At 37.0% G+C, this 26,729-nt stretch overlaps 1 long non-coding RNA gene across 2 annotated transcripts in view; it reads left to right on the top strand.

Moving 5' to 3' along the window:
• LOC123573578 (uncharacterized) overlaps positions 1 to 25,364 on the top strand; it is a 52,779-nt gene extending 27,415 nt beyond the window's left edge. The window contains exons 1-2 of one of the 2 annotated variants that reach the window (XR_012435317.1): positions 12,324 to 12,502; positions 25,210 to 25,364. This is a non-coding gene — a long non-coding RNA (uncharacterized lncRNA). Of the gene's footprint in view, positions 1 to 12,323; positions 12,503 to 25,209 lie in introns of those variants that run through there. The other variant, XR_010586642.1, reaches the window with a different exon arrangement.
• The last annotated feature ends 1,365 nt before the right edge of the window (positions 25,365 to 26,729 follow it).

Here is a 26,729-nt window from a genome sequence, read left to right as displayed (position 1 = left end):
GTACTGAGTGCTTACCATAAGATGAATTAAGGACTTTATAAAGACTATCTCATTTAATCCTCACAACAATATTATGAGGTAGGCACTACTGTATTCCCATTTTCCAGAGAAGAAAACTGAGGTATAGATATATTGTATAATTTTTTCAAGTTCACACAGCTAGTAAGTTGCAGAGTCAAGATTTAAGGTTTTCAGGATGAAAGTATTAATTAGGTATAATTAATTAGTTAATATTCACTTGGGGGAAAGAGCAAAATGGACAAGTGTAATAAGCTATTCCCATTTTACTGCAGGAGGGACATTTCTTTCTAAATAACTGATAGTTCTTTGATACTTCTCCCAAGAATTTGGTGGTCTATAATCTCCTCCCATTGAATCTAGGAGGGCTTACAACTGCTCTGACCAATGGAGTATTATGGAAATGAAGCTGTGTCACTTCTGAGGCTAGGTAAGAAAAGGCTTTGAAGCCTCCTTCTGGTTCTCATGGGCGATCACTCTGAGGAAACCTGCTGCCATGGAAGAAGTCCAACCATGCAAGAAACACTGTACATAGTCTGTAAAGGCAACCATCCTAATTGAGTTCCCAGCAGCAGCCAGCAGCCAGCAGCCAGCATGTAGTTGAGCTATCTTTGATGTCTATCCCAACTTTGTCTTGAGGTAACTGCAGCCCCAGTCCTCATCTGACTGCCCCCGGATGAGAGACTCAAAGCAACTATCTAGCTAAGCCCTTCCAAAAATTCCTGACCAGGAATTCATGAGCAAAGTATGGCAATCATGCAGAGAGACAGTTTTAACTTCCTTCCTCTCCCTGATACTCACCTTCAGCTAGCTGTCAAGACTCTTATTTCTCTTCAATATCTTTTCATCAGTCACCCTCTCTCCATTTTCATGCTACTACTCTATTTCTAGCTAGTATTATCTCCTATCTCAAACAAATTCTGTTTTTATCCATACCTTCTGTTTTTATCCATACCTCTGATCTCTCCCCAATATCATTTAATTTGAAAATTAATTTTTCTAAAGCATGTGTGTTACTAAGATTCACTTTATTGAAAGAGTATTATTAGTCTATTTTCATGCTGCTAATAAAGACATACACAAGACTGGGTAATTTATAAAGGAGAGAGATTTAATGGGCTCAGAGTTCCACATGACTGGGGAGGCCTCACAATCATGGTGGAAGGCAAAGGAGAAGCAAAGGTGCGTCTTACATGGTGGCAGGCAAGAGAGCTTGTGCAGGGGAATTCCCGTTTATAAAACCATCAGATCTCATGAGACTTATTCACTATCACGAGAAGAGTAAGGAGGAAACTGCCCCCATAATTCAATTATCTCCACCTGGCCCCACCCTTGACATATGAGGATGATTACAATTCAAGGTAAGATTTGGGTGGAGACATAGCCTAATCATATCAAAAAGAATCAATGCTGTCTTGTGCAATTAAGAATATTACTCTTTAACCCAGATTTCTTTGTTAGATCATAAAAGGCTATGCCCCTTCTTCTGGTTCTCTGGGATTGCTCACTTTGGGAAGATTGTCACCATGTAAGAAGTCCCTGGGCTCCCCCATTTAATTAAAAATGCTATTCTTTAACCCAGAATTCCAGAACCCTCGTATTGTGATCCTAGACTGCTTTTCTCACCTTTCCCTACACTGTTCCCACCATGCATTGTCAGGTCCTATATTTACCTTCTGTGGCAGTGAAACTGATGAATATAGGCATGATAAGGCAGCTGCTGCTTGGTGATTCAGTGTATTTGGATAACAAGGGGGCAAATATACAATAAGGATTCTGGGATTTCATAGTGAGACGAATAAGATGTGATATCTCCAATAGAAAACCTAACATCAGATGAGAGAATTCATTTGAACAAAAACATGTATCTATCTAATATAAAACCACTATTATGAAAATCACTCTTTTGTGCACGTCTCAGTTCTCTTGCACCTCTCTCATTTTATCATTTTAGGCTGCAAAAACCTCAGCTGGATTAAGTTCCACTCTGATTACTCTGCACCTACACTCAGCTGAACATGGCTGGAAAAAAGTACCCAACTTAAATGTATATGCCCCACTGTCAAATGGGCCCCTAGTGTTGCTCAGAAACCACATACATTTCCTGAGTCTATTCACTCTCCCACATTTCTAGAGGACCGTTTCTAACTTCCTTCTCCATCCTCGCATATCAGCATCACCTCTCCCATGTTTACTTTGGCTGTTAATCTTGCTTCTTATTTCACAAGGGACATAAAAACAATGAAGAGATAGCTCCCACAAGCTTGCATGACCACATCTAACCACCTCTCTGCCTCCATGCCCATACATTCCTCCCAGATTCCTGTCATCCTGAAATTTTGTACAAATTGCTCCTATCAAAGGTCCCTTGTACCCTGGATTGTATGACCTCTTGCCTACTCAAGTACATAGCTCCATCAATTCTTTCTCTTCTTCTGCATCACAGTTTTCCCTCTGTGCTAAATAGTTTCTAACAGTGTACATGCATATTTTTATCTCTCCAATATTAGCAGAAGAATTCTCTTGACCTCCTGAGCCCCCTTACAGCTGCTTCTCCACTCTGGTCTTTTCTTTACAGGTTGTTTGTGTTCACAGTTTTTAATTTTCTTTTTGTGTGTGTGGAGATATTTAACCTTTTATTATTATCATTATTATACTTTAAGTTCTAGGATACATGTACACAACGTGCAAGTTTGTTACATATGTATACATGTGCCATGTTGGTGTGCTGCACACATTAACTTGCCATTTACATTAGGTATATCTCCTAATGCTATCCCTCCCCCCACCCCACGACAGGTCCTGGTGTGTGATATTCCCCATCCTGTGTCCAAGTGTCCTCACTGTTCCATTCCCACCTACGAGTGAGAACATGCAATGTTTGGTTTTCTGTCCTTGTGATAGTTTACTCAGAATTAAGATAATTTTAGACCAATATCCCTGATGAACATCAATGCAAAAATCCTCAATAATATACTGGCAAACCGAATCCAGCAGCACATCAACAAGCTTATCCACCATGATCAAGTGGGCTTCATCCCTGGGATGCAAGGCTGGTTCAACATATGCAAATCAATAAATAATGATCCAGCATACAAACAGAACCAAAGACAAAAACCACACGATTATCTCAATAGAAGCAGAAAAGGCCTTTGACAAAATTCAACAGCTCTTCATGCTAAAAACGCTCAATAAACTAGATATTGATGGAACGTATCTCAAAATAATAAGAGCTATTTATGACAAACCTACAGCCAATACCATACTGGATAGGCAGAAACTGGGAGCATTCCCTTTGAAAACTGGCACAGGGCAGGGATGACCTCTCTCACCACTCCTATTCAATATACTGTTGGAAGTTCTGGCCAGGGCAATCAGGCAGGAGAAAGAAATAAAGGGTATTAGATTAGGAAAAGAGGAAGTCAAATTGTCCCTGTTTGCAGATGACATGATTGTATATTTAGAAAACTCCATCGCCTCAGCCCAAAATCTCCTTAAGCTGATAAGCAACTTCAGCAAAGTCTCAGGATACAAAATCAATGTGCAAAAATCACAAGCATTCTTATACACCAGTAACAGACAAACAGAGAACCAAATCATGAGTGAACTCCCATTCACAATTGCTTCAAAGAGAATAAAATACCTAGGAATCCAACTTACAAGGGATGTGAAGGACCTCTTCAAGGAGAAGTATAAACCACTGCTCAACGAAATAAAAGAGGACACAAACAAATGGAAGAACATTCCATGCTCATGGATAGGAAGAATCAATATCTTGAAGATGGCCATACTGCCCAAGGCAATTTATAGATTCAATGCCATCGCCATCAAGCTACCAATGACTTTCTTCACAGAATTGGAGAAAACTACTTTAAAGTTCATATGGAACCAAAAGAGAGCCCGCATTGCCAAGACAATCCTAAGCAAAAAGAACAAAGTTGCAGGCATCACACTATCTGACTTCAAACTGTACTACGAGGCTACAGTAACCAAAACAGCATGGTATTCATACCAAAACAGATATATAAACCAATGGAACAGAACAGAGCCCTCAGAAATAATGTCACATATCTACAACCATCTGATCTTTGACAAACCTGACAAAAACAAGAAATGGGGAAAGGATTCCCTATTTAATAAATGGTGCTGGGAAAACTGACTAGCCATGTGTAGAAAGCTGAAACTGGATCCCTTCCTTACACTTTATACAAAAATTAATTCAAGATGGATTAAAGACTTAAATGTTAGACCTAAAACCATAAAAACCCTAGAAGAAAACCTAGGCAATACCATTCAGGACATAGGCATGGGCAAGGACTTCATGTCTAAAACACCAAAAGCAACAGCAACAAAAGCCAAAACTGACAAATGGGATCTAATTAAACTAAAGAGCTTCTTCACAGCAAAAGAAACTACCATCAGAGTGAACAGGCATCCTACAAAATGGGAGAAATTTTTTGCAATTTACTCATCTGACAAAGGGCTAATATCCAGAATCTACAAAGAACTCAAACAAATTTACAAGAAAAAAGAAAACAACCACATCAAAAAGTGGGTGAAGGATATGAACAGACACTGCTCAAAATAAGACATTCATGCAGCCAACAGACACATGAAAAAATGCTCATCATCACTGGCTCTCAGAGAAATGCAAATCAAAACCACAATCTCACAAGAAATGGGGAAAGGATTACACGAGTTAGAATGTCGATCATTAAAATGTCAGGAAACAACAGGTGCTGGAGAGGACGTAGAGAAATAGGAACACTTTTACACTGTTGGTGGGACTGTAAACTAGTTCAACCATGGTGGAAGACAGTGTGGCGATTCCTCAAGGATCTAGAACTAGAAATACCATTTAACCCAGCCTTCCTGTTCCTGGGTATATACCCAAAGGATTATAAATAATGCTGCTATAAAGACAGATGCACACATATATTTATTGTGGCACTATTCACAATAGCAAACACTTGGAACCAACCCAAATGTCCATCAATTATAGACTGGATTAAGAAAATTTGGCACATATACACCATGAAATACTATGCAGCCATAAAAACAGATGAGTTCATGTCCTTTGTAGAGACATGGATGAAGCTGGAAACCACAGTTTTTAATTTTCTTTTCCCTAACTCTTGAACTCCTTCTGACATTTTCCCATACCATTCTACTGAGATTGGTCTTCAGGGTCACCAATGGCCTCCACATTGCTAACTTCAATGGTGAATTTTCAACATTCATCTCACATCCCCCTCTTCAGTGTTTGACACTGTTCAAACTCTTTTCATCTGCCTTCCAAGATTTCACATTCTCTCAGTTATTCTCCACCTCAATGTCCACTTCTCCTTTGGCTCCTTTGCAAGTTTCTCCTTACCTCCTCAACCTTTACACAATGAAGTGACCCAAAGCTCAGTCCTCAGACAGAGGTCTTCTCTTTTCTCCATACACATACTACCTCTAGGATTCATCCAGTTTTTTTACTTTAAGTACCATCTCCATGATGATGATTCCCCAAGCTTACAATTCATTCCAGGAACTCTTCTGAACTCCAGACACATATACTTAGACTATTGCCTAATTTATATTTTCATTTTGATGTCTAACAGGTATCTCAAACTTATTTTATCCCCAAACCTACCAATTGTCAAAGCCTTCTCAGTCTCAGTTAATAGCAACTTGTTCCTTCTCAATCCTCAATTAAAACTTTGAAGTTATCCTTCACTCCTCTCTCTGTCAGTTGCCTCACATCTTGCCTGCTAGCAAATCCTATTGGTTCTACCTGCTAAATATATCTAGATTCTCACCCCATCTTCTTCCATCTATTGCTTCCACCCTTTACAAAGCCACTATTATCTCTTGACTGAATTATTGCAAGAATAATTAGGAAGAACTTTGTCTATACTTTTGTCTGTACTTTCACAAGTCCACATACCTTCCAGTCTAGTCCCAACACATCAACCAAATCATGTCAGTCCTTCTTGCAAAATTTTCCATTGACTTCCTGTCTCATCAGAGTCTAAGCCATCATCCTTAGAAAGGCCTACAAGACTTTCTATATCCTGGCACCATTTTCTCTCTCACCTCATTTCCCACTCTTCTGTCTCTCTGGCTAACTCTCTTACAGAAGGAGCACTGGCTTCCTTTGGTTTCATGAACATCCCAGACATACTTCTGCATCAGAGCTTTTGTACTGTTTCCATGCCTAGAAGGCTCTTTCCCTCAGAGAGGCTTACTCTCTGTCTCACTTCTGCATCAGAGCTTTTGTACTGTTTCCATGCCTAGAAGGCTCTTTCCCTCAGAGAGGCTTACTCTCTGTCTCCCTTCAGGTCTTTGTTGCAATATTACATTCCCAATTAGGTCTTTACTAATCACATTTTTGAAAATTGCACCCACCCCCTCTCCACACTAGTGCTCTTCTTCCTCTTCCTTGTCTTACTTTCCTCCATAGCACTTGGCATTAGCTAACTTTTCTGTCTCACCCTACTCCGTGCAGGCACAGATATTACTGTGTAGTCCTATCAGGTTACAACTGCACACCACTGGTTCCTGCCACCATGACTGGAGTAAAAATGTGACTTAAGAATATGTGAGGTAGGCCACACCCTAGAACAGATTACAATGGACACAACAGAATTTTTCATACCAAAAGCCAGCCTAGGTCTTACAAACTATTGAAAACACTACCTCTATGCACTTCTTAAAGTGATTGTGTGGAAACAGTTTTGAAACAGATTTCCCTTTGACCTAGCCCATTGGTTAAAAAATATATATATAAGTTCAGTTTGCTATACTTTCAGTATACAAGTGAAAAAAATATTTGACATTATTGATGTTTCTCTATACCCCAACCTGCCAGTTTGTTATGCCTCTGCAAAGGTGACCCTTCTTGTGAAGAAGCAAGAACATAAATAATTTTGGTAGCATGTTCAGTTATGCCGTGGTTGGGATGTCATAACAAATGAATGTTAAAACTCTATTTTAACAATTTGGTATAACCAACTAAATATTTTTAAAAAATCTGTCTCAATATGTGCATTGTATATTTACATGTTTTCAAAAATAAAGAGAAAATACATAATATTTAGGAATATGATATGAAAATCATTTTTACAAGTTGCAGCTGCCTGATAACTCATAAGTAATGGAACTATAAAAGGTCATCTCTAATGAGTAAAAACATTTGTGATTTCACACTTCCCACATCGTTTATAAGAATTGCCTAAGATGTTTTAACATTTAAAAAATAATAATAGTACTTTAACTATCAAAACTAAATAGATATATCTGTACAGCTTGGCAATGCTAAGCTTATCTAACAAAAAGATCCTTTGGAATCTTTTAAATTTGTAGCTGAAAAAATTTTGTGTAACTCAGATCATGCGTCATAAATTCTGTGTTTTCTTTTCTAATCATCATAAATGAGTCTGCCATGAATCTTTCCATATAACAAAATATTTTTGTGGGTGTAATAATATAATTGATCTCTGAATTTAAATATATATGTATTCATAAATATATTCAACTTTTAGGTCATTTTAGGGACAGAAATCAAAAGTAGAAGCATCATAAGTTCAAAAATATATTTTTCCAACTTAAAAATTCCAAAAATCACTGGGAAAGTTCAAATTTTAAGCTCACAGCATTCACATTAATTATGTGCACATTTAATCATACAATTTCACTTTCCATGTCAATATATTTACCTTCCTTAAAACTTTTTCCTAATATAAGGAAAAGTGAGAACTTATATTCGTTCAACAATTTACTATGAAACAGTACTTACAGTTATTGTTATCTCACTTTATAGTTGTTGAACTAAGTTTCAGAAAAGTTAAGACACAATTACTCATTTTGGTAAGAATCGTACTACAAGAAAAAAGATACAGAAAAGTAAACTGCTGAAATGAGCAGGAAGCCAAGGCAGCATTTATGGCATTTAGATGGGGGCAGAAGAGGACAAAAGGGATGGAGAGACCAGAGAAGAAGCCAGTTACTGGGACAGGGTGCAATCTGGGCGTGTGATTCTGACTTCATCAATCATGGCATCACATCCTATGGCCATAGTATATATATGTGTAATTTTTTATGCAAGGGCTTACAGGAACTCTTCCATTCCCATAAGGTCACTGAAATGGGATGACACGAACTCAAGGAGGCTGCTTATGACCATATCATTTGCAACATGAAGAAAGCTTATCTGGAGTGAAAGTAAATGAGACCAACAGAGATAAGAGACCCAGAGAAATCTTGGTTACACTGCTTGAATTCTGTCAGTCTTGTACTGGAGTCCTGTTAATACAAAATAATAGTAATAATCCCTTTATTTCTTATGTTTATGTCAACTTCAACAAAAAGAAACTTGACTAAGAGACAATATAAGCATTTAATGTATGATTAAGAAAGAACTCTCCACCATGGGGAATGTGAAAGGTATATGAGTCCCTTTCTACGATGCGATGCCATGTCTTTTAAGTAAGCCATACTGTATATTCAATAAAAAGAGAATAAGCAGGATTCACAGGAGAACACAATCCCGTTTTAACTGCTGGGAAGATACTTTTAGTCATTAATGACTGAACAACAATTTGGGACACATATATGGACATTGGCCCGTTTGTGATAATGTGGTTAGGCCTCTAAGTGACAAATTGTTCCCTGTATAGAGTGGCAAGTTCATTTATAAAATTGGCCATCATGGCTGTTAAATTTGTGAGTCTGGAGGTGTGCCTCTCAAACAAGTATTTGAGGGGTTATTATGAATAAAAACAAAATTAAAATTATTCTGCTGAGCTCTCAAAGGCAGAACTATTGAATGAAAGTTATAGGAAGGAAGGCTCAAACTCAACAATAAGAATGCTTCTCTTGCATTCCTCATCACTAGAAGTTTCCAATAAGATTTTTAGGAAAATTTAGAGAGTATTCTTGAATTGAGCAGGAGGATAACACAGAGATAATTCAAATGTGGTTTGATGAACTTCTAAAATGGTTCCAACTATAAACTTCAATTTTTCTAGCCTCCAAGACCTACACATAACTGTGCAATGTGCAAATTATTCAATAGTAACATAGAATTCTGAATAATTAGCATTTTCCCACTGTTTGATATTTGTATAAAGCAATCTTAGCAGTACGAATAACTAGAATACTTCAAAGCAATGTGTTTTATTGCTTTATATTTAAAGAAACCATATCAGACATTTAAAATGAATAGCTGCTATCAGGAAAATAGATCTTGAGACACAAGAAATAAATCACAATGACTTCCTTATTTGTGGAAAGTCTCCTTGTACTATAAAGGAAAAGTAGGAGTATGGGAAAATGTCTTCCAGAAAATTACGTTTTCCCAAGGGTTATTTTAAATTTTAATAATTTAATCAACTATCTGATTCTGATTTCAAGTCAAGTGTCACAGAGGTTCATTTTATTATAAACAACAAAAAAACTTTGTAGTCATGTAAACACTGGTGACGGAGAATAACACCACTAACTGTGCTGAGCAGAAAACAGGAGTCAAGTAAGGGAAAAAGATTCTTTATGTCACTCATCAATTTAAAAGTGTTTTTCACCCCAGGACCATCCTAAAGCCAAAACTGGGGAAACATTTACTACTTTTACAAACAAAAATATATATTCCATCCCTTGCATGACGTGTGTGTCTCTGACATTTGGTTTCTGTCTAAGTGTCTAAAGAAAGGCCTTATTTAGAGCAAAATACATTTTTGTGGGCATTGATATGAACTTCAGGTCTGGGTTATCAATGACCTAAATTGAGAAAATAGAGGTGCTGTGTGGACAAAGGAGAGAGAAGAGAGCATACAGCTGTCCTGTGCCGTTGCTCTGTTCACAGTGAGGACTGAGCCATTCTAATCCCTTTGGATTTTTTATCTACCAAAACAGCTTGGGCCCATCAGCAAATTGCAGTGGCATATGGTCCAGGTTTACGAGTAATCTGGCACATGATTAAGGCAAGGGGGATGTTATCTTTCAGCAAATCCTAAAAATATTGTGGAAGAATTTGGTAGGGTTTTTAAATTTAAACTGATAAAATTGTAATTATTAAATACTTCCCCAAATCAACAATTTGGATTTTGTCAAATTAAAACTTTCTTTATTTGTAAGAAGTTACCATGTGGAAAAATAATATCCAAGATATTAAGAAATACGAGTTCTGTTTCTCAACTTTAGAATCAATAGCTGATATGCTGCTGATTCAGGATCTGATGTAGCTACACACCATGCTTGTGTTTCAGGGTGGACCAAGTTTACATTTCTCTGCAGTCAGATTACCATTGTACCAACAACTATTCTACGGTCCCAGTGAAATAATTCGGACATTTCAAAAAGAGATAAGATGTGAAGACAAGTACAATAATAGCTGATGCCTAATATAACCTCATCTATGTTTCTCAAACTAAAGTAAGTATGCAGCTATAGCAATGGTTTCATTCCTGGATGCACTCTAGAATCATCTGGGAAAATTATAAAAAGTATCAATGCCACCCACAGAGATTCAGATTAATTTGTCTTCAGTGAGGCCTGGGCATTAGCATTTTTAAAAGGTACCCTAGTATTTCCACTGTTCACCCAGAGTTACAACTCACTGAATTAGAGCAACACTCTAGTGTGCCAGGTGGTACACAAAACCACAGGATAAAAACTAAACACATCTTTCCGGAAAATCCATCTGTCTCAAAAATTTGGGAAGAAAATATTTCGTTATTTTTTGTACCACTTAGATTATTATACATGTAAGACATAAGATATGCCTTATGTCTTATACATATAAGTCTAAGATGGATGTAATGAGTAGTAAAATATAAAATTCACAGGAAGTTCTCAGACAAAACCATGTCCCAGCACTCTAAGAGGAATAAGGACATTCATTCATCATTCCTTCCTTCATTAGACATTTTTGAAAAGCTAATATATAGGATACCATGCTTTCACTGAGACTACTTTAGTGTTTTAAATTTCTCCCATATGTTTACTCATACACAGAAAGCTAGTAACTACCTACTGAAATATGTATCTACTCATCAATTTTGGCATATGTATAAGTGTTCATTTATTTGAGCTTATCTTTTAACCATTGGGAAAACATTTTTTTAAAGGATCTTTAATGCTAGACTGCATTTATGCCTAAGTAAGTAGAGCAGTAACAAGTATGATCACACAGGCCTGGCATGGATTCTGATTTTTTCACAGATTATTTAATATTTATAACTATGAGGACCCTGAATAAACAATTCAAGTGGCAGAAAGAAAATAGGTAAAATTTTACCTCTCATTTTGCTTAATATCACAGTGGTCTTTAGAACAACAACATAGCACCAACAATTTTTCAAGTTTTCAGGGCATTATAGTCTTACTCTATCAAGCACTTTCTTATTTGATTAAAGCTGGTTAGTACCAAACAAAGCCATGACCATGTAATTCAATATGCATATGAGAGAATTAAATTTCCCTGAGCCGGTACTCTCAGCATCTATCATATGAGATAGGCCAAGTTTAACTTCGTTGTCTTCTAGTCTTTTGTCTTTGCAAGTGATGTAAGTACTCCCTTCAGAAGGATTCCAGCAATGACTTCTGCCAATAACCTTCCTCACTTTTCTCCCATTTTCTCTTCGGAGTTAATTAACCTAAAAGTACTTATTAATCCATCTAAATTACAGCTTGCAGAGGAGAAAAAAAATAGGAGTTTGATTTCACTCTCACCAAAGAAATTTTTGCAAAAACTCCTACTGGGTAAAATCAACCAGTGACTATTTGGCCAGCTGCAAATTCACCATAGCAACATTGTCACCTCATCATATCAAGACCTGTGCACTGCCTGGACTTTTAGGAGGGCTACTGTATGTAGTGCTACAAAGTGACACAGAGGAACAGACATGAGAGGTTCATGGCTATGCTCAGTTAGGGAAAATGTCTCATGCCTTAATTTAAAATATTCATGTTGAATATTTATATTATTTGGAAATCCCCACAATCATAAATCCTATGCATTGGAGCAAAGCTTTGAGAAGGCTAAAAAGTTCACTGATGGATGGGGGGGAAATGAGAGAACTAGTGGCATCAAGGCAGTTTCCCACAGTGAAAGGATCCAAGTTTCTTCCTCCATTTGGCAAAATGAAAGTGAATTTTAATGACTTGCATGGAAAGTTATTTAGGTGAGCAAGAACGGTTTGTGGTCTGGATTTTTAAAGTGAGAAAGCAAAAAGATCACAGCAGGAGGAAATTGCAGGCCGGGCCAGAATTAGTGGTAAAAGGTTTGGAAGTGATTTTCCTAGCTTCCCCATGAGTCATGCACATTCTAAAGGTATTAGAGCAAGTCTTGGAGAAGTGAGCTACTTGTCTCCAACAAAGATGTTTCCAGGGCTAATAGAGAAAGAATTAGAGTCAAACCATAAAGTCAAGAAAGCCAAGAGGACAATAAGACACAGGATCCTGCAGCAAGCCCATGGAAGGAATAAAATATCAGATGGAGGTAAGATAAAGGGGTTTGCTGATAGAGATCACACCCAGAGCTATCAAAGTTCTGAAATCTTAAAGTCTTATCCACTGTTTTGAATACAGATTCCTGTACTTCTAGCTATCTCATTTCTACTGTTTATTTATTTATTTATTTATTTATTTATTTTTTATTATTATATTTTTTTGAGACGGAGTCTCACTCTGTTGCCCAGGCTGGAGTACAGTGGCTGGATCTCAGCTCACTGCAAGCTCCGCCTCCCAGGTTCACGCCATTCTCCTGCCTCAGCCTCCCGAGTAGCTGGGACTACAGGCGCCCGCCACCTCGCCCGGCTAGATTTTTGGATTTTTTAGTAGAGACGGGGTTTCACCATGTTAGCCAGGATGGTCTCGATCTCCTGACCTCGTGATCCGCCCGTCTCGGCCTCCCGAGTGCTGGGATTACAGGCTTGAGCCACCACGCCCGGCCTCATTTCTACTGTTAACATCCTTCTTTCCTAACTTCAGTGAGACTTAGAATTTACTCACCTTTCTATTCTTATCCATTCATCAGTTTCCTCTTGTTCCCATTTCTCATGTGGACAATAACCCAGCATTGAATCGCCCCTTTAACTAGTCCTCAATTCTTTTGTCTCCTCCTGCTGCATCTGCCTACCATAACCTCAATCTGGCCAATACTACAATTACTACCATCTAAAATGACAGAGGTGGGAATAAAATGTAAAGCTGAGCAGATCTGTGTCACTGCAAGTTAATGATGTCAAACTAACCCTTAATACCAGCTAAAAAATCTTGTTGTGTGTTCCTACTCAGCTTGTCTCTTACTATCCAGACTAACCATTCCTATTTTACCCACTATTCTCAAATTTCCTATCCATTAATCTCATTCTTTACTCTCAGCAAAAGTTTTACTCTCATATTTTACAGAGAAAACAGAGACAATAAGTTGAAAACTTGCCCAATTTCACACCCACCCACCCACATATTTGCTATATTTGCTTTCTGCTTATTTTTTCTCCTGTCTCTTTAAAAAAATTGATTTTATTCCCCTTTCTGGAACTAGTCCTGCTATCCCCTCACCCTCCCATCCAGAAGTTGTTCGTTTATTCTTTCTTATTGTAAATTTCTGGACTTCGCCCTCTCCATTGACATCTCTCACCTACAAGACTGTTCAAGTCTCTGTCAGGAAAAACATTCTCTCTTAACCCTCTCCCCTCTATCCATCTTTAACTACCACTCAGTTTCTTCCCTTCAAAAATTACCTAATTCAAAAAATTGTCTATACCCAAGGACTTTAATTTCTTATCATTGACTTTCCTCCTTAACTATTGCTATCTACAGCCACTGCCTCTACCGCTTCACTGAAATAATTCTTCTAAATATAGAATGACCATCTATTCTGGTTTGCCTGGAGGACTCCTCGTTTTTACTTGTTGTCCTATCACAATTATTAATAACAATCATTTGCATTCTCAAATCTTTTCTATTTTAAATGATAATTTATATTATCACCCTTTCCACTTTCCAACGTTTAACTTGCTTTGCTGTGCTGTAGCGATTGCCTCTGTAACTTAGGTTCTTTCTTTAAATTCCCTTGACTTCAGGAAACCAGACCCACACTTCACCAGCTATTTCTTCAGTGTCATTTATTATCCACTCTTTTTCTACCTGCTTCTTGAGAGATAATCGTGCTACAAGTTTATCCTTTGGCCAATCCTTCTGGATAATCTATTCATGCTAATGGTGTCAATTACTACTAAGTATGCAATAATTCCCAAATATACATATGTTGCCAAGGTCTCCCTCCCCATCTCTAGAGTTTTATACATAACTACCTTTATATAAAACTACCTGTGAGAATTTCCACTTGAATGCCTAAAAAGGCACTGTAAATGGAATGCAACTCAAACTGAACCCATCAGTTTTCCTACCAATCTTTGTCTCTTCCCAGACTACTCTATTTAGGTGAATGGCAGCACCCATAGGCATCATTGAAAACATAGACGTAAATGTCATCTTTGACGTCTCACCTTCCTTTACTCTCTCATCTCTTATCAAATTTGTCATCAATCTCAATTAATTCTATTGCTAAAATGTTTCTCACATTTGTGACACTTATCTATGTCAACTCTGACTACCTTTGGAAACTTATTAGTTCTTACTTTGTTTACTATAAAAACTTTTTAACTGGTCTTCCTATATGTACTTGTAATCACCTTTAACCTACCTGCCACACTGCTACCACTTTGATTTTCTAAACCCTACAATGGCTTCACTCACAGTGACTTCAGGTAAGGCTCTTCATAATAATTATCTTTTTTTTTTTTTTTTTTTAGACGGAGTCTCTCTCTGTCACCCAGACTGGAGTGCAGTGGCACGATCTCGGCTCACTGCAAGCTCCACCTCCCAGGTTCACACCATTCTCCTGCCTCAGGCTCCCAAGTAGCTGGAACTACAGGTGCCCGCCATCACGCGTGGCTAATTTTTTTTTGTATTTTTTTCAGTAGAGACGGGGTTTCACCGTGTGAGACAGGATGGTCTCGATCTCCTGACCTCGTGATCCACCCACCTCAGCCTCCCAAAGTGCTAGGATTACAGGTGTGAGCCACCATGCCCGGCCCATAATATTATCTATCTGCCTAGTTCTTGCACTTGCTATGTACCAGTTATACTCAACTAAAAAGTACTGGTTGAGCCAAGCACTTTTGCATGTGCTTCTTCCTTTCCCTAGAAGGACTCTTCTACCCACTCCATTTTCCAAATTAGTCTCATGTGGCCTCAATATTAGCTCCCTCTGAAAGTCTTCCAGGTGGGTTTAGGTGGCCCTTCTTACAAAGCATCTCTTCTTCCTGCCAACACAGAGCTTCTCATCCTGTACTGTAATTGCCGTCCATCTCTACTACTAGACTATGAACTGTGAGACATCTTTGCATACATGGTGCCTAGCATGGGGCTTTACACAGAGTAGGCACTCGGTGAAGGTTTGTTCAAAATAATTTAATGGGCCAGGTGCGGGGGCTCACGCCTGTAATCCCAGCACTTTGGGAGGCCGAGGTGGGCGGATCACGAGGTCAGGAGATCGAGACCTTCCTGGCTAACACGGTGAAACCCCGTCTCTACTAAAAATACAAAAAATTAGTCGAGTACGGTGGCGGGCGCCTGTATTCCCAGCTACTTGGGAGGCTGAGGCAGGAGAATGGTGTGAACCTGGGAGGCGGAGTTTGCAGTGAACAGAAATCGTGCCACTGCACTCCAGCCTGGGAGACAGCAAGACTCCATCTCAATAAATAAATAAATAAATAAATAAATAAATAATAATTTAATGGATGATTATCAGCCAACTAGAAATAATTTCTAATATTACAGGTAAAATACATCTGAATAATGCAGTTTTTAAAAATAACATTTCTTTTTCATAGAAAGATTTGAATGTTCTGCATATTCACCCTGAATATGGCCTGCTTATTGGGACCTTTTTTCTCTCCTAACTTTCGTGTTTCTGAAATACTTTAAAACTAGATACTATTATGCAGACTCTCGGTATTATGTTATTTCCGTTCTTTCATACTGAAAGGATAGGCAATAGTTTCTCTCTTTCTTAGTCCATTTGTAAAATACAGTATTTTAAGTTTTGTTTAAAAGAAAAACAGTAAAAAAGAAATTCGATAGGAATCTATGATTGAGGCGAAGAAAATAAAAGCTTCCTGCTTTAGCCATGTCATCCCGATTGGAAAGGATAAAATGGCCTGTTGCTAAGAAAAAGTCTAAATAAGCATCAAAGAGAAGATCTGATATACCATTGAACAAATGTATGTCTCGTGATTATTCTCTTCCAATAACAAGAAAAAACACTGAAATATGACACATTCATATTTAAAATGAGAGAAACTCTCATTTATTATTATGGACTGAACATATATGTCCCCTAAAATTCATGTGTCAAAGTCCTAAACCCAAATGTGACAGTATTTGGAGGGGGACCCTTTGGGAGGTAATTAGATTTAGATGAGGCCATAAGGGTAGGGACTCATGATGGAATTAGTGTCCTTATAAGAAGAGAAAGCTAGACCAGAGCTCGCTCTCTCTCACCATGTGAGGATGCAACGAGAAGGTGGCCATCTAAAAGCCAGGAAGAGAGGTCTCACCAGAACCCAAGCATGCAAGTCACCTAATCTCAGATGTCCAGCCTCAAACTATGAGAAATAAATTTTTGTTGTTTAAGCCACCAAGTCTAGAATATTTTGTTATGCCAACCGAAGCTGACTAATACATTTATACAAAACTAACTCAATTTACCCCTATCAAAAGTTTAGGATGGGAGGAAAATGAAAGAATTATTTATCTTTTTACTCAGTTTCTGTTAATAAATTGCAGAAAGCTTTTTCTTGCTGCCAAGAGACTAAGAATCTCCAAAACTGTATTCACCAAGAATTCTGCTGATAATCCATGCCTCAAAGCCTTACATAATGGTATAATTTGGGAGAAAACCTTATATACTATAAAGTCAAATTTAAGACAGTGTGAAATGAGATAAAATATTTTAAAGGTATATCCAAAGATGCCTTAAAAATCTCACAACAAAGATTGCTTAAAGAACATTTTTAAATAAATTATAATCATATGAGCAGCTTTTAAAAATCTCATTGAGAACAGGAAAAAACATCTTCCCAAGTGTGACCCCAAATGTAACTCAAACAATGAGTCTTATGCCCCAAATCCATTAAGTTATCCCATTAGTCTTTGCAGAGTCAATATCTTAGCCATACAGCACATAAGCCATACAGCATTTTCCTCTCTAATTACAAACATCAGCTATTTCATCATGGAGATGTGGTTTATGTCAGTCAACACAGGATCCACTTAAGAGGTGAAAGTCACCACTTATATTCTGACGTCTGGTACCATCTGGTGAATTCCCAGGAATTTGAGAGCATTTTGTCTCCACTAAAAGAGGCTAGCCTGCAGTAACCATTCATACAAGCTCAAAAAAGAAAGCATATCTATGCCTAAGCAAGGACAACGCCAGAATGCAAATAGCCTACTCCTCCCAAAGCAAGCTATTCTTGTGCCTAAGGAGAAGTTCCAAGCTCATTATCAATTTAAAAGATTCAAACAATTTAACTTGATATAAAAGTGAATTATTACCCAATTAACTGACACAGGGGGTTGCTTTCCTTGTCAAACAAGCCCTCAGCGCTGCTGATATAAATGACATTGTAACTAGATCATGGCTAAGAAAACACTTAGGCATGTTGAGAGATTGTTCGTCTGACCAATTAAAAAGTGGTTACAAGGGAGAAAGGATGAAGACAGGAAAATAACTAGAAAATCTCCCAACTTGATCTATAGCTTCAATGCAATCCCAATCAAAATTCTAGCAAGTTTTTACGGATATCAACAAATTGATTCCAAATTTTATATGGAGAGGCAAAAGATTCAGAATAGCTAATGCAACATTGAAGGAGAAAAACAAAGTTGGAGGACTGACACTACCAGACTTTAAGAATTACTGTAATAGTGTGATATTGGTGAAAAAATAGACAAATAGATCAAAGAAATGGAATACAGAGTCTAGAAATAGACTTACATAAATACAATTAACTGATCTTTGACAAAGGAACAAAGTTAATATAATAAAGCAAAGATAGTGTTTTGAACAAACGGTGCTGGAACAACTGGACATCCACAAAAAGTGAATATAAACACAGACCTTGTATCCTTCACAAAAATTAACTCAAAATGGACATGGACCTAAATGTAAAATGCAAAATTATGAAACTCCTAGAAGACAACATAGATGAAAATACAGATCACCTTGAGCATGACAATGACTTTTTAGATAACACACCATGGCAAGACCTATGAAAGAAATAATTGATAAGTTGAACTTCCTTAAAAATCTTTTTTAAAAAACTACTTTGTAAAAGACAATGTAAAAGAATGAGAATATAAGCCACAGACTGGAAGAACATATTTGTAAAAGACATATCTAACAAAAAACTGTTGTCCAAAATATACAAAGAACTTTTAAAACTCAACAATAATAAGACAAATTGATTCAAAATGGGCCTAAGATCTTAACAGACACCTCATCAAAGAAGATGACAAATGACCATATGTAAAGATGATCCACATTATATGTTACCAGAGAAATGCAAAAGAGAACTGTCAACATTTCATCTGTAGGAGGTTGGATTTTAGGTAAAAATAGCAGATAGCAATCTTAACAATGAGATAGCACTACATACCTATCAGAATGGACAAAATCCAGAATGACAACACCAAATGCTGGTGAGGATGTGGAGCAACAAGAACTCTCATTCATTGTTGGTGGGAATGCAAAATAGTTCAGCCACTTTGGAAGATAGTTTAGCTGTTTCTTACAAAACTAAACATATTCTCACCAAATAATCCAGCTACTGTGCTCCTTTGTATTTACCCCCAGAAAGTTGAAAACTTATGTCCACACAGAAACCTGCAGAAGAATGTCTACACCAGCTTTATTCATAATGGCCAAAACTTAGAAGCAACCAAGATACCCTTCAGAAGGTGAATGGAAAAATAAACTTTGGTATATTCAGACAATAGGATATTGTTGAGTGATAAGATAAAATGAGTTATCAAGTCATGAAAAGCCATGAAGAAAACTTAAATGCATATTACTAATGAAAAAAAGTCAATCTGAAGGCTACATATTCTATAATTCCAACTATATGACATTCTGAAAAAGGCAAAACTGTGGAAACACTAGCAATATCAGTTGTTACCAGGGTGTTGTGGGAGTAAATAAGCAGAGCATAGCAGATTTTCAGAGTAGGGCAAAAAACTCCATGATACTATAATGATGGATACTTATCATAATACATTTGTCAAAACCCACAGAATGTACAACAGCAAAAGTGAACCCTAGTGTAATTTATAGACCTTGTGTGGCAATGATGTGTTAATGTAGGTTCATCAGTTGTAACATACGTACGACATTAGTGGGGTTGTTGACAAAGGGGAAGGCCATGCTTGCACTGGGACAGGGAATATATGAGAAATCTTTGTACTTTCCTCTTCATTTTGCTGTGAACTTAAAATGCTCTAAAAATATAAATTCTTTTAAAAATATTTTCTAAGAGTGAGAGTCCAAATCGATGATGTTTTTAAAGAGAGATTTTCATATGAATTCGTGACCAGACGAAAATTCCCAAACTGACTATTAACTTTCCATGATTCATGGCAAAATAAATTGGAAGCACCACTAGGTTGGAAGCTAAAATTTTTCCCATAATATTGCAAGAAAAACATGACTGATTACTTGATTTTTAATCACATTTTTGTATTGATTTATACTTTTTTGAGTAAAGAGATAGAAAGGTAAGTTGCTCAAAATAAGTGAATTATTCTTAGAAAAATATCCCAAAGATAATAATAAAACAATCCACATTTAATGTTTGAAGCCCCAACATAACAATGACAATAAGAAATATTAAGTCTCTAATGAATCTTAAGATTCATTAGAATGAATATTAAGTCTCTTACGATGATGCTGAGCTCACAAGCTTCTCTGGTGATTTCTAAACCCTTAACTTAGCATGTAGCACATGTTTACTGAATGAATGAATGAATAAATAAATCTATGGAGGTGTTTGCCTATACTTTAGTCATGAGTAACAACGTTAGGGCTCTTACTGCTAACATTTCAACCTCAGGAGGTTGGATTTTAGGTAAAGATAGCAGAAAACAATCTTAATAATGCTAAACCAGAGGGCAATTCTGAGCACATTTTCACCTTATTCACCTCTGAAGAAAAGTGTACCCAAGGTCAAAGAAAACTCCGAGAGATGACCAGTTTTCAAAAACTAGTTAGAGATTCCTCATTCTCCTTTATACATTCACTGGCACCTATGACTAACAATTTGCTCCAAAGCGAAATTCAGCATAAGGCAGGTCCATCTTGAACTCTATCCAAAGGGGTTTAATTACCGAATCGCCAAAAAAAAAGAATCTTGTTATAAAATGGATTTACCCAAAAGGCAGCCAGATGGCTTAGTTCCAATGTATTAGTAAGGATAAAAAGAACAAGAAACATATCGTCTATCCCCCTGCCCCCACCCCACCCAAGATGTTTGTTGTGTTGCTTACAGTCAAAATCCAGGTAATAGGGGAAGTTGATGCCTGGGAAAGGAGATAAAACTGGCTTTATGACATTCCCTCAGGAATGGAACAGAATCTCTGAGGTCTCAACAGGTATTAGGGACAGAAAGGTTCCTCTAGACCAAGATCATTGTTTCCAAAAAATGTGGGTGCAACTTGCCTCCATAAGCAACTGTATCTTAGGAACAGAAATTTTAATTGACTGAAACCCACTGTGTGAAACTTAGAATGGAAATTGGGTTCTCCACCTCCGCAGCACCTTTATTTTGGGCTATGAAGCTTTGGAAGGACAGCAGGGAATACAAACTGGCTATGGGTTGTCTTCTATATTATTCTTTTATGTACCAAAAAAAAAAAAAAAAAAAAAAGAAAAGAAAAGAAAAAAAAGGCAGAAGAAGAAAAAAAGAAAAACAAAAACCTTTCCAGTTCCAAGGGAGTCACACAAAAGGTAAGAGCACTGCTAGAGGAGACTTGTGTTTGTTGGCTTGTGAAGTAAAGAGACCTTTTGTATATTTTGTAATAAAAGCAAGAGCAATTGTGATCTGTCATCTCCAGGAAGTTTGTCACCTGTGAGATTTTTATTAGCCATCTTTACAGTGTTATTCAATTCTATGTATAGATCTCTCTGAGGGCAGGGACTTTGTCCTCTTCATTCCCCAAACCAGCACAGTGCCTGTCATTTAGTAGGTTCTCAATAAAGATTTGTGAAATGAATATCAGATGAATGAATGAAATGATGAAACCACAGTTCTATATATTTCAAAACCTCAAAATATGTAGGCACAGTATATTATAGTATAGAAAGGATAAAATGTTTTGCAGGAAAAGAACTAAGACATCAACAGGCTCATTGTCTTGATTTTTAAAAATAAGAAAAATGAGGCCTCCAGAAAGTTAAAATGTTATATTGACTAGAAAAGGAGTAATGAAATCTCAAGATTTTGAAAAACATATACACAGTATGTGTTAATTCCACACTATTTCAATGATATCTGCACTACCTGGCTCTTTCTTAACTTCCAACTCACTTCTGGGTTCTCCTCATGTACATTTATTTTCTCAAAAAATGCAAACTATTTTAAAATTAGCTTCAGTCAAACCAAATTAGGTAAATCATATACCAGAATGGATTCCAAAGATACATTTGAAAACTCCTTTCATACAGCAGTTTCTGAAGACTGATAGTACTGTAGTCAATGAGCCACCTTGTTTGAACTGTCTAGGTCAGATTAAAGAAGAACCACATTTAGAGGATCTCCAAATGAATTTAGTGGTGATGTGATGTTATAAATTAGCCAGGCAATCAGATGTAAAATGCTAAGTTTAGATAACCATCACCATATGTCAAGCAGGCAGTGATTACCGGGCAATGTGCATAGGAGAAAGTAGAAGGAGTGGTAGGTCCAATTCTTCATTGCATAGACTCCGTGTGCACAGCAGCAGCCTCACAAGAAGAGGAATAGTGTCCACTTTGTAGTGTCACCTGAGGGGTCTTCAGCGTAAACCATCTTCCCAAATAATTTCCTCAGATGCCTGAAATTTTATTTCAACACAAATAGCCCTGGAATACATTCTATGCTGATTGTCTTTTAGGTTGAAAGACTCACAGCCGTGGTGGTAGATAAGGGTTCTAATGTAGGCGTCATTACCACTTTCTAGCCGCAAAATCTAGGGCAAGTTAACAAACACTTTCAACCTTAGTGCTTTGGAAGTTTCTAAATCCATAAAATAGAGATTTGAAGTCCTACCTCTCAAAGTAATTGCAAGGCTTACACTAGACACCATATGCAAAGGGTTACAAAGTTGGTGCTTAAGGAAAAGAAAGGGGCATGAGTGGGGAGATGACAATTAGCTTAGCTTGATGGTTAAGCCTCCCATCATGAGCAGGGAGATGACAATTAGCTTAGTTTGATGGTCAAGCCTCCCATGATTAGATTATCAAATTCAAATCTTGTCTGTTGTGTAATTTTGAACAAGCAACCTACCTTCTCTGTGCCTTTGCTTCTTCATCTGTAAATAAGAAATAATAATGGTACATATACCGTAACTTATTATATAAGTTCAGTAATATTATAGCGGTAATGTGCTAATATTTGGGCTCAGTAAATTGAGCTCTTAACAGCAGAAATGCAGCAGGTATGAGTATTTCAGGAGACAAAGAGGAAGCATGCCCAAAGCACAGGGAGATATAAAGCGGCCTTAAAAAGAAATGTAAATGTATATCAAGAAGATAGTGCTTATTCTAATATTTATCCAGGTCTGTGTAGGCCTCATCTTTCTTTATTTTCCTGCACCTCTCTCAAAAAACTGTTAACTACTCAATCTGTTGTCTTGGACTTATTCATTGTAATTTGTTACATTTGATTTTGAATTTATAACTAGTATTGAACCACTGGCCTGTATTTACAATCAACAAGTAAAGCATAAAAGAATTGCATCTCCACCCTTCCCAGAGAGACTATAAAGCCGAACCGCCCTTCCCTTAATAATGAGGCTAAACAGATGAGGCTTGCCCTGTGGCCTAAAGTTTAGCATTCCCAGGCTGCAACAGAAAAACAACAGAAATGAGCTCCAGAATTGAAGATTCCCCACCCTTCTAGCAGATTTCAAACTTTAGGCCTAATGAAGGCAATGTGTTCTACCAATGGGGGGAATCATGCCTCATCACAGATTTCAGTCTTAAGGTCAGAATTTTCTGACAGTTATTGGGCAATTTTTTGGACTGAAAAAGTAAGAAGTATCCAGTCATTGAGCTAGGTCCATGCTCTTGGTAGAGTGAAATACTGTTGTCATTCGAGTCCAGTCCTCTGTGTCTGGGCCCAACATGGGCTCCCAAGTGAGTCAGATTAAATTACAGACTTCAATTCTGATCCCTTTAACATTTCAGTCAGACTATAAGGCATAATTACTCCTTATTTTTGCATTTCCCCCTTTATGCTCCTCATCACATTTTACTAGTAAATATATTTTTTATTTATATATCTTATGAATAGTAAAATGTACAGAGCTTACATATAAGAGTTGGAAGAATTCTAACAATAGAACATCTGTGTAACCAACACTAAATCAAGATAGAGATTTTCTTTACCAGTTGAAAGATCTTTTTCCAATCAATACTTCCTAACCCTTATCACTCCCTAAAACTTTTTTTTAAGTTTTTATCCCTATAGATTAGTTTTTATTATACTTGAATGTCTTATAAATACAATGATACCATCTGTACTTTTATGCCTATTTTCATCGGTTCAGCATATTTTTGTTATTCATCTATGATGTTGAATATATCAGGAGTTTTATTACTGAGTATTTTTCCATCAAGTGAATATAATACAACTTGGTGTCTATGCTTCTGTTGATGGACATTTGATTGCTTCCCATTATTGGCCATTGTGAAAAAAGCTACTGTGGGAATGTGTGCACAAATTTTTAGTGGACTCTTCTTTTCAATGTTGGGTAAATACCTAGGAGTGAAATTGATGGACTATAGAATAAGTATATGTTTAACTTTATTAGGATCTACTAAAATGCTTTTCAAAGCTATTTTAGATACCTCATATAGGCCAGTCATTTTTATTTTAACAGTTCTAGTGGGTATATGGTGGTACCTCTTTCTGGTTTTAAATCATATTTCCCTGATGACTAATGATGTTGAGCATCTTCTCATGTGCTTATTGACCATTCATATATCTTTTTTGTGAAGAATTCATTTACTTGCTTTTGTGGACCATATTGTATTGTTTTGTATCATAATTGTAATGCACATTGTACTATATTGTATTAGGTTGATGCAAAATTAATTGCTGTTTTTGTCATTACTTTCAATGGCAAAACCCACAATTAATTTCGTACTAATCTAATGTATTGAATTGTATTGTATATTTAAATAACAAGTAATACATTATATTATACATGTTTGTCCTGTCTAAAAACTCTGTGCCCACCCCCAGGCCATGATGATATTCCCCTGTGGTTACTTCTATAAGCTTTGTAGTTTTAGATTTTATAGTTAGGTCTATGATTATCTCTGATTCACTTTTTGTATATGCTGTGAGGCAGGAGTCAAAGTTGCTTCAACACCCTCCATCAAAAACATTGTCTTCCCTCATGAGTTTATTTTTCAATTCCATGCTTCCTCAGTTGTGAGTCCCTCTATGGTAAAATCTATGATTGATTTATCCTTATAATCTTAGAGTAGAGCATAGTGTCTGTCTTACATGGGAGCTTCATAAATGGACCCTGAATGAATACATTTTCTACGAGCTGAAAGAAAGCTAGGTTAACACTTGAGATTTTCCTATTTTTGTATGTTTTTTTCTTTTCTCTCTAAATAAAATCCAAATTCCTTACCAGGTGCTGCATGATACAGCCCACTCTTTTTTCTAACCTTATCTTTTCATATACCTCTGCTATAAATTCATATATTGAAATCTTCATCCTCGAGGTGGCTATATTTGGAGAGAGGGCTTTTAGGAGGTAATTAAGGCTAAATGAGGTTCATAAGGGTGGGACCCTAATCCCATAAAATTGGTGGCTTTATATAAAGCAGAAGAGAAGGAGATCTCTCCTTTTCTCTCTCCACAGACACATACCAACAAAAGGCCACGTGAGGACACAGTGAGAAGCTGGAAGTCTACAACCCAGAAGAGAGACCTCAACAGAACCTAACCATGCTGGTACCCTGATCTCAGACATCCAGCCTCCAGAAGAGTGAAAAAATACAATTCTTATTTCTAAGCAACCTGGTCTATGGTATTTCATTATGGCAGCCCAAGCTAATACAGCTCCCTATCCTATTCACCGTGCTGCAGCCACATGAGCCTCCCTTTTGTTCCTTAAGTTCATCAAATCCCTCCTAGCCTTAGAACTTGCTATTCCCTCTGCCCAGAATTCTCTTCCAGGTCTTTCCATCCTGTAAGTCTTGTCCTTTAGATCTAAATTCACATGTGACCTTCTCTGAGAACTGTCCTCTGAAAACCTATCTCAAAGAGTCTTCCCAGTTACTCTCTACCTTACCCCCAGTTTATTATCTTCACACCATTTTTCCACATTTGTAACCATTTACTTTTCTATATGTGTGATATGGTTAGGCTTAGTGTCCCTATCCAAATCTCATGTTAAATTGTAATCCCCAGGGAGATTACAATTTAGGGAGAGAACTGGTGGGAAGCGATTAGATTATCGGGGTGTGTTCCCCCATGCTGTTCTCGTGATAGTGAATGAATTCTCATACGATCTAATGGTTTTATAAATGGTAGTTTTTCCTGTGCTGACTCATTCTCTCTCCTGCTGCCTTGTGAAAAGGAGCCTTCTGCCATGATTATAAGTTTCCTGAGGCCTCCCCAACCATGGGGAACTGTGAGTCAATTAAACCTCTTTTCTCTATAAGTTACTCAGTCTCAGGTATTTCTTCATAGCAGTGTGAGAATGGACTAATGCAATGAGTATTTATTTATTTAACATTTGTTACCACCCCCCAATCACATTCACATAATTAGCCCCTTCAGATCAGAGATTCATACATTTACCATTTTATTGCTAGCATCTAGCATGCTTGGCTCATTATTAGGGCTCAATAACTATTTGCTGAGTAAATAAATAAATTATTAATGAATGAAAATTATGTGATATAAATAAGTTTCTTACTTTAAGAATTCAGTTTATTGATAGACTGTATTGAGTGTCAAAATGACATTAAAAAGGAAAGGATAATAATGTAAGAATTAGGATAACAGAAGATGGAAAGAGGGGCAGATAAAAATCTGCCAGTGGTTTCCATATGATCTTAAATAAGTTACTACCATTCTGGTTACCATTTCAAAAATAGGTATAAAAATATTTGCCCAGCCTATATCAAAGCGATTTCAAAACTTGAGTGGGGCTGTGTATTCAATAATATTTCATATATTACTTATAAAATACCTTATGATTATAAGGCATTGTTTTCTGTTAGGTACTGGACACATTAAGGAAGAGAAGTAATTTAAAACATGCTGTCTCCAGGATTGAGAAATGCATTGTTCAATACAGTAATGACTGGCCACATGTAGCTATTTATATTTAACTTGATACAAATTCTTAAAATTGCGTTTTTTATTTCTCAG

Source organism: Macaca fascicularis, chromosome 5, assembly GCF_037993035.2.
Source record: "Macaca fascicularis isolate 582-1 chromosome 5, T2T-MFA8v1.1".
Classification (NCBI taxonomy): Eukaryota; Metazoa; Chordata; class Mammalia; order Primates; family Cercopithecidae; genus Macaca; species Macaca fascicularis.
Note: the sequence above shows the minus strand (reverse complement) of the source record. Positions and strands in the feature narration are given on the sequence as shown.